Here is an 8,733-nt window from a genome sequence, read left to right on the forward strand (position 1 = left end):
CCGTGCTTTTTTAAAACTACTTTTTTCTTCTTTCCTGCCTTTATTGAATAGATACATTTTTCTTTCTTCTTGTTATGATAATTCTAGGTGCAATATTTTGGTGGTTGGTTTAATTTTTTTTTTCCCTTGTGCCACCTTTACTGTGCCCATGGAGGTGGCTCTGAGAGTAGGTTAACACTATGGAGCAAGGAAGTAGAGAAAGGGGATAGAGATGGGGGACAGGAGTCCGAGAGGCCCCTGTGTGGGGGTGTAGAGCTCCTCCATTCCTCTGGGATCTGAGCCTAGAAGGCTTGGGCAGAGTCTGACAGGTGCCTCAGTGGAAGCAGTCCTTTCTGGCGGGTGTGAGGTTGACGTATGTGGCCTTCGTCTGCTCTGCCTCAGGGTTCTGCACATCTCTGGATCACTCCCCTCTGGTGCTCACTACTTGTTGTCAATGTATTGGATCAGCTTCTTGGGGGCCTCCTTCGGAGCCATGGGCCAGTGAGTCTTCCCATCCTCTGCACTATCCACTATCGTGTACTTCTGCAGGATGAAGGACTTCAGGTCATCTTTTTGGGGACCTCTGAGACGCCTGGGCAGATCCTGATTGGGGCCATCCCAGGCTGGAGGCCCCTCTTTTTTCCCTCTACCAGCAACTCCACGGCTTCTTCTACGTCCCCCTGAGCCTTGGCCAGCACCCACTGGGCCTGCTCCACTGAACAGGTAGGGAACAGCTCCAGGAGTACATCCACCCCTGGCAGCAGCTCCTCCTCAGCACCGACTGTCTCATCTTGGGTGTCTCCAGCATCAGCAGTAGAAGACCTGGTTTTTTCTTTGAACTTTTCAGGCTGCTGCAGGGGCTCTGGGGAGATGGGCACCTGACCTTGGACACCAGAGCTCTGCGATTGCAGATTCTCCTTGGTCCAGGCATCACTCAGCTGCCCTGAGAACTCCTGCATCATGTCCCCTATTATGCCTCTGGGGATGTGGGGAAAGCAAGGCACATAGGCCTCCATCATTTCAGTGAAGGCCTCCATGTTGGAGTTCTCCTCTGATAGGCCTGAGGGGCCCAGGTCCTCCAATACTCCAAGCACATAGGAGAAGATGACCTCATCCAAGCCACTGAGGCCGGCCTCTGGGAGGTGTGTCTGGACAAAGCCAAGGAGGGCTGCACTGATGACCCTCTCCAGCTCCACACTCTCTGCTCTCCTGCTCCATCCTCTCCAGCTCCACACTCTCTGCTCTCCTGCTCCATCCTCTCCAGCTCCACGCTCTCTCCTCTTCTGATCTGTTGGGCGCCACCAGTGATTTGTCCACTCTCTGCTCTCCTGCTCCATCCTCTCCTGCTCCACGCTCTCCGCTCTCCTGCTCCATCCTCTCCTGCTCCACACTCTCTGCTCTCCTGCTCGATCCTCTCCTGCTCCACACTCTCTGCTCTCTTGCTTGACCCTCTCCTGCTCCACGCTCTCCGCTCTCCTGCTCCATCCTCTCCTGCTCCACACTCTCTGCTCTCTTGCTTGACCCTCTCCTGCTCCACGCTCTCCGCTCTCCTGCTCCGTCCTCTCCAGCTCCACGCTCTCCGCTCTCCTGCTCGATCCTCTCCAGCTCCACGCTCTCTCCTCTTCTGATCTGTTGGGCGCCACCAGTGATTTGTCCCACACAGTGCAGCTCTCATCCCCAGTCCCTAGTTTAATTTTTAACATGCATGCCTTTTTTTCTAACAAAGCTTAATGTTAATTAGTATTTATATCCTCTTCCTGAATGAGGCAAGAATTTAGTGCACTTCAACCTACCTCCAAACTCTACTCCTATACTAAGTCTGATATTGACATTTGTTTTAGTTTGTCTTTAAACATGCAAAAATTAATACTATTAATTGACTATTAATGATCAATACATTTTTATATTTAGATATATTATGATCTATAACCAATTTTTATGTTCAATCTTATTTTTCACATTTTACATCTTTTTTTATTCTTGTCTATACTCTGGTAATTTTTCAGTGAGAGTACTTGGGTGGTAAACTCTCTAAGACATTGTATATTTGAAAGAATTTTCATTTTTTTTTCTCTCCACCTATTCATCCCTCCCCCTCTATTGCCTGGCAAACAATGATTTTTTTTGTTTGTTTGTTTTACTGTCTTCATAGTTTCACCCTTTCCAGAATGTCATATAGTTGGAATCATATAGTATTTAGCCTTTTCAGATTGGCTTCTTTCACTTAATAATATGCATTTTAAGTTTGTACTTCTTTTTAAATATTATTTTGGCTATTTGTGTCACTTTGTATTTCCAGATAAATTTCAGAACCAGTTTGTCAGTTTATACACACATGTGCGTGCACACACACACGTGTGCAAGTCTTTACCTGTTAGAATTTTGACTACATGAGTATTGAATATATAGATCAATTGGGGAAAATTGCTATATTTAAAATACTGAGTCATAGTTTTGTCCTTTCATTTATTATGTTTTCTTTATTTTCTCTCAATAATTTCTTTTGCTTTACTTTGTAGTGGTCTCGTGCATCTTAAAACTATATTAGTTTCTGAATTCTTCATCAATTAGCTTGGTAAATTCTATTTTACTAGGAATTGGCTGATAGAGTTTGGATGTGTTGTCCCCGCTGAAACTCATGTGGAAATCTGATCCCCAATGTGGCAGTGTTGGGAGCTGTTTGAGTCATGGCGCCAAATCTCTCTGGGGGGTGAGGGTCCTGAGTGAGATCTCTCTGCAAGAGCTGGTTGTGTAAAAGACCCTGGAACCTCCCCTCTCTTTTGTTTCCTCTTGCCATGTGATCTGCTTGTACCCACTGGCTGCCCACCTGCTTTCCTCCATGAGTAGAAACAGCCTGAGGCTTGCACCAGATGCAGCTGTCCCAGAATCGTAAGTCAAATAAGCCTCTCTTCTTTATAAATTACTCAGTCTCTGGTATTCTGTTATAGCAACACAAAATGGACTAATACATTGGCCAATTCACCTAAATTTGATAATTCATTGGCATAAAGTTGTTCAAAATGGCCTTTTAAAATATTTAAATGTCTTCAGTTTCTATTAAGATGTCCCCCCTTATTTGAACCTTCTATCTTTTTTTTCTTCTTGGTCATTATCAGACCAAGACCAATTTTATTGAGGTTTTCAAAGAGGCCCAGTTCAATTTTGTTGTTCCTTTCTCTTCTATATTTATTTACAACTTATATTATTGTCCTTTTTTATTTCCTTCTTTCTGCTGTATTTGAGTTTATTCTGCTGTCCTTATATAACTTCCTTGGATGGATTCTCATGGGCTCGTTGATTTTCCACTTGCCTATGCTGGTCTGCTGGGGTGAAATGAAAGGATTTACTTTTTTTTCTTTTTTTTTTTTCAAAAGATGACCGGTAAGGGGATCTCAACCCTTGGCTTGGTGTTGTCAGCACCACGCTCAGCCAGTGAACTAACCGGAATAACTTCGTATAGCATACATTATACGAAGTTATCGTGCTGGTCTGCTGGGGTGAAATGAAAGGATTTACTTTTTTTTCTTTTTTTTTTTTCAAAAGATGACCGGTAAGGGGATCTCAACCCTTGGCTTGGTGTTGTCAGCACCACACTCAGCCAGTGAGCAAACCGGCCATCCCTATGTAGGATCTGAACCTGTGGCCTTGGTGTTAGCAGCACCGCACTCTACAAAGTGAGCCACGGGCCGGCCTGAAAGGATTTACTTTTTTGATTTGTTTTGTTTTTAATTTTTTTATAACATAAAATTTCAAATATATTCAAAAGTAAAGAGGTGCTTATGTGTCATGGGCTTTCACATGTGCACCACGGCTTCAGCTACCAGTGTGTGGACAACATCATTTCACGTATGTGCCCACCTACTCCCACTCACTCCCACTGTCTGCTGATTATTTTGAAGAAATTCTACATTATTATCACAGTGAAAACAAATGATAATTACTTACTACCATCATGTGTCTAGTCAGTGTTTACATTTCCCCAGTTCTCCCTCTCTGTAGTTTGATATTCAGATCAAGACGCAAATAAAGTGTGTACATTGCAGTGGGTCGACGTGTCTCCTAAGTCTCTCAGTTGTAGGTCCTTCCTCTCTCTCTCTCTCTCTCTTTTTTTAAAGATGACCGGTAAGGGGATCTTAACCCTTGACTTGGTGTTGTCAGCACCACGCTCTCCCAAGTGAGCCACAGGCCAGCCCCTATCTCGCAATCTCTTTTTTCTTTGCAATGTTATCTTGAAGAAATGGTCTCATTTGGCCTATAGAGTTTCTCATATTCTAGATTTTGCCGATTGTGTCTCCCAGTTGTCATCTCCCTTGCTCTTTTGTCCCCTATACTTCCTGCAAACCCGTAGTTAGACCAGAGGCTTGATCTTTCCGGATTTATAGCCAGAATATATAAATAACTCTCAAAACTCAGTAATACAAAAACAATCCAATTTAAAAAATGAACAAGGATTTGAAAAGGTACTTCACCAAAAAAAAAAAAAAAGTGGCAAATAAGTATATCAAATATCCTCAACATAGTTAGTCATGAGTAAATGTGTTTCATGTTAACATCCTCTGGCACTTGTTTATGCAGCTCTTGATCTGGTGAATTACTTTTTGTGTCTGCCCACAAGGCCCATCAGAAATAATCTGCTTTCAGCTCGCAAGACCAGCAGTGCACCTTCACTGTCCCACCTCAGGGGCACACCAGCTCTCCAGCCCTATGTCACAATCTAGCTCACAGGGATTTTGGTCACCTTTTCCTTCCACAGGAAATAACACTGATGACATTACACTAATTGGACCTGCTGAGCTTCATGAGATCTCCTGCTGTCCTGCTGTGTCTAGCCTGGGGTGTGAACCATCTTCTTGTCCAGCATATCCATGCCGTGTATGCTACTCGCCAGTTAGTTACTTAGTAGCCATCTCAGTTATCAGATGGACTGTCACAGTATTGTTCTATTTTATTATTAGTTATTGTCGTTAATCTCTTACTGTGCCTAATTTATAAATTAAACATTATTATATGTATGTATGTTTAGAAAAAAATGTAGTGTACAAATATATTGAGATTGGTACTATCCATGGTTTCAGGTGTCCACTTGGGATTTTGAGATGTATTTCCTGAGGATAAAAGGGGACTACTGTATAAGTGATTGTGCCCAAGCACATCCTGAAAACACAAGTAAATTACGTGAAGAAGTGGTCCAAATGCCCATGGTTCCTACTCCTGTTCTGCTTTCTTCCCTCTCCAAGACTGTACCTATAACCTCATGAGGAGTACCCTATGATCAGCTGATAGGAAGAAAAAAACTATGGCCTGATTTACAGACGTTTCTGCACAATGTGAGGTACCACTCAGAAGTGGACAGATGCAGCGCTACAGCCTTTTTCTGGGACATCACTGAAGGACAGTGGTGGAGGGACTTCTTCTCAGTGGGGAGAACTTCAGGCATTGCACCTGGTTGTGCACTCTGCTTGGAAGAAGGAATGGCCAGATGTGTGATTATAAACCTATTCATGAGCTGTCGTCAATTCTTTGGCTGGATGTTCAGGGACTCTGAAGAAACATAACTGGAAAATAGTAACAAAAAAGTATGGGGAAGAGGCATGTGGGCAAAAGACATGAAAATATTTGTGTTCCACGTGAATGGTCACCGAAGGGTGACTTCAGCATAGTATTTAAGGTGTGGAGTATCAGGAAAAGAGTAAGCACCAACCAAGAACTTTACCTTCTTTTCTGGCGAAGTGGGTTTTTAGTTGTACACAGGGTACTTGTATCATAGGAAGTGTAACTATTACCTTCTGATCATCTTTTTTTGGAGATTAAGTGTGGTTTAAGGAGATACTCATGGGTGCCAAATTGACGAGGGTAGACTTGTGATGGTTGATTTTAGGTGGCAACTTGACTGAATTAAGAAACACTTAGAGGACTGGTAAAGCATTACTTACAGGTGTGTCTGTGAGGTTTTCCAGAGAAGACTGACGTGGGAGTCCATGGGCAGAGTGGGGAAGGTCCCCTCTCAGTGAGGGCGAGCACAACCCAATCAACAGGGGACTCGGATGAAATGGACAGGCAGGAGGAGGGTGAATTTTCTCCCTTCTCCTGCTGCCCTTGAACATCAGAACTCCAGGTTCTTCAGTGTTTGGACTCAGGGACTCGAACCAGCAGGACTTCATCATTAGGCCGAAAATTAGGCCATTGCCAACACTTCTCTTTCATGTTTTTGATAACAGCCATTCTGACAGGTGCGAGGTGACATCTCATTGTGGTTTTTTATTTATTTATTTATTTTTTATTTATTTTTTCCTTTTTGTCTTTTTTACTGACCGGCAACAGGATCGCAACCCTCGGTGTTGCATCCGCACCGCGCTCAGCCAGTGAGTGGGAACCGGTCTCCACATGGGATCCGAACCCTCAGCGGGAGCGCCGCCACACTCCCAAGCGGCGCACTCTCCAGTGCGCCCCCGGGCTGGCCCTCATTGTGGTTTTAATTTGCATTTTCCTAAAGATTATTTATGCTGAGCATTTTTTTCATGAACCTGTTTGTCATTTGTATGTTTTCTCTTGAGTGATGTTGTTCAGATCCTTTGCCTGTTCTTCAATTGGGTTGTTTCCTTGCTGTAAAGTTGTTTGAGTTCTTTATATTTGGGTTATTTTAGATATTAACCCCTTACCAGGTGTATGGTTTTCACATATTTTTCTCACCCTGTGGGTTGTCTCTTCACTTTGTTATTTTGTTTGTTTGATTTCTTTACTGTGTAGCAGCTGTCTGATGCCATATCCCACTCGTCTCTTTTTGCTCTTGTTGTCTGTGCTTTTGTGGTCACATCAAAAAAGTCATTGCCCAGACCAATGTTGTTGAGTTTTTTCCCTGTATTTTCTTCTAGAAGTTTTACAGTCTGAGGTCTTACATTTAATTCATTAATCTATTTTAATGTTTTTTTTTTTTTTTTGTATATTGTGCAAAATAAGGATTCAATTATATTCTTCTGCTTGTGGATATTCAGTTTTTTCAGCACCATCTAAGAGCCTGTCCTTTATTGTTTGTTCTTTGCACCTTTGTCAAAAATTAATTGATCATATATGTTTAGGTTTATTTCTGGGCTTTCTGTCTGGTTTCATTGGTTGATGTGTCTGTTTTTATTCTAGTACCATGCTACTTTGATTACAACAGCTAATATATTTTGAAATCAGAGATTGTGATGCCTTGAGCTCTGTTCTTTTTGCTCAAGATTGTTTTGGCTATTTGGGTTCTTTCGTAATTCCATAAATTTAAAAAATCACTTTTTATATTTCTTGAAAAATGGCATTAAAATTTTGATGGGAATTGTATTAAACTGTAGATCTCTTTGGGTAGTATGAACATTTTAATAATATTGATTCTTCCAATCTATTTATAAACTTAAGATAGCTTTCCATTTATTTGTGTTTTCTTTAATTTCTTCCATTAGTGTTTTACAGTTTTCAGTATATGTGGTTAAATTTACCCTCAAGTATTTTATTTTATTTTTGTCACTATTGTAAACAGAATTATTTTCTGAACTTCCTTTGGGGATAGTTTGTTTTCAGTATATAGAAATGCTACTGATTTATGTATGTTGGTTATATATACTACAACTTTAATAAATTTATTTATTACTTCTAACAACAAAAAGATCCTCACCATCATTAGTCATGAGTAAATGTACTTAATTTTAATTATTTAAATTAATTAATAAAAATAGATTAAGAAAGTGATGAAATAAAGTAATTAGATCAAGAAAAATTAATTATGTTAATATACTTAAATTTTAATTTTCAATACAAATTACCATCACAGTGAGTGAGATACCACTGTTTATTTAGCAACCTAAATAGAATGGCTAAAATGAAAAAGATTGACTATATTAAGTATTGACAGGGATGTGAAGGATGTGGAACTCTCATTTTCTATTGGTGGACCGTAAAATGGTACAAACACTTTGGAAAACAATTTTACAACTTTTAAAGAGGTTAAACATACACCTGCTCTATGACCTAGTCATTTCACTCCTAGTTGTTTACCTGAAAGAAATGAAAACATGTAGGGTTGGCCAGTCAGCTCACTTGGTTAGAGCCTGGTGCTGATAACATCAAGTTCAAGGGTTTGGATCCCCATACCAGCCAGCTGCCAAAACAAAATTTAAAAAAAAAGAAATGAGAACATGTGTTGTGCACATTTGTACACTAATGTTCATAACAGCTTTATTTGTAACAGCCCAAAATTGGGAACAACCCAAATGTTTATTATATAGATTATGGGCAAACAAATTGTGATATATCCAGACATAGAACACTACTTAACAACAATAACAGCAAAAAAGGGATAAAATTTGGTATATGTAAAATATAGATGAATCTCAAAATAATTAAGCTGAGTGAAAGGAGCCAGCTACCTTCCCCCCACATTATATACTATATAGTTCCATTTATATAAAATTCTAGAATATTCTAGAATAAGCTAATCTCTACTGACAAAAATAAGATGGTGGCTATACTGACTGAAATCAGATGGGGATGGAGTGGGAGAAACCTAATCCCCAATGCAATAGTATTAAGAGGTGGGGTCTTTGGGAGATGATTAGGTTGTGAGTGCCCTTACAAAAGAGCCCCCAGGGGACCTTGTTCACTGCTTTTGCCATGTGAAGAAACAGCAAGAAGGCCCGTCTGTAAAGCAGAGCCCTCACCAGACACTGAATCTGCTGGAGCACTGATCTTGAACTTCCCAGCCTCTGAACTGTGAGAAAGAAA

At 40.9% G+C, this 8,733-nt stretch overlaps 1 pseudogene; it reads right to left on the reverse strand.

The window, feature by feature from the left end:
- Positions 1 to 313: 313 nt before the first annotated feature.
- On the reverse strand, positions 314 to 1,682 carry LOC103597221 (annotated as a pseudogene).
- Positions 1,683 to 8,733: the final 7,051 nt, after the last annotated feature.

Source organism: Galeopterus variegatus, unplaced genomic scaffold (genome assembly GCF_000696425.1).
Source record: "Galeopterus variegatus unplaced genomic scaffold, G_variegatus-3.0.2 Scaffold2238, whole genome shotgun sequence".
Taxonomy (NCBI): Eukaryota; Metazoa; Chordata; class Mammalia; order Dermoptera; family Cynocephalidae; genus Galeopterus; species Galeopterus variegatus.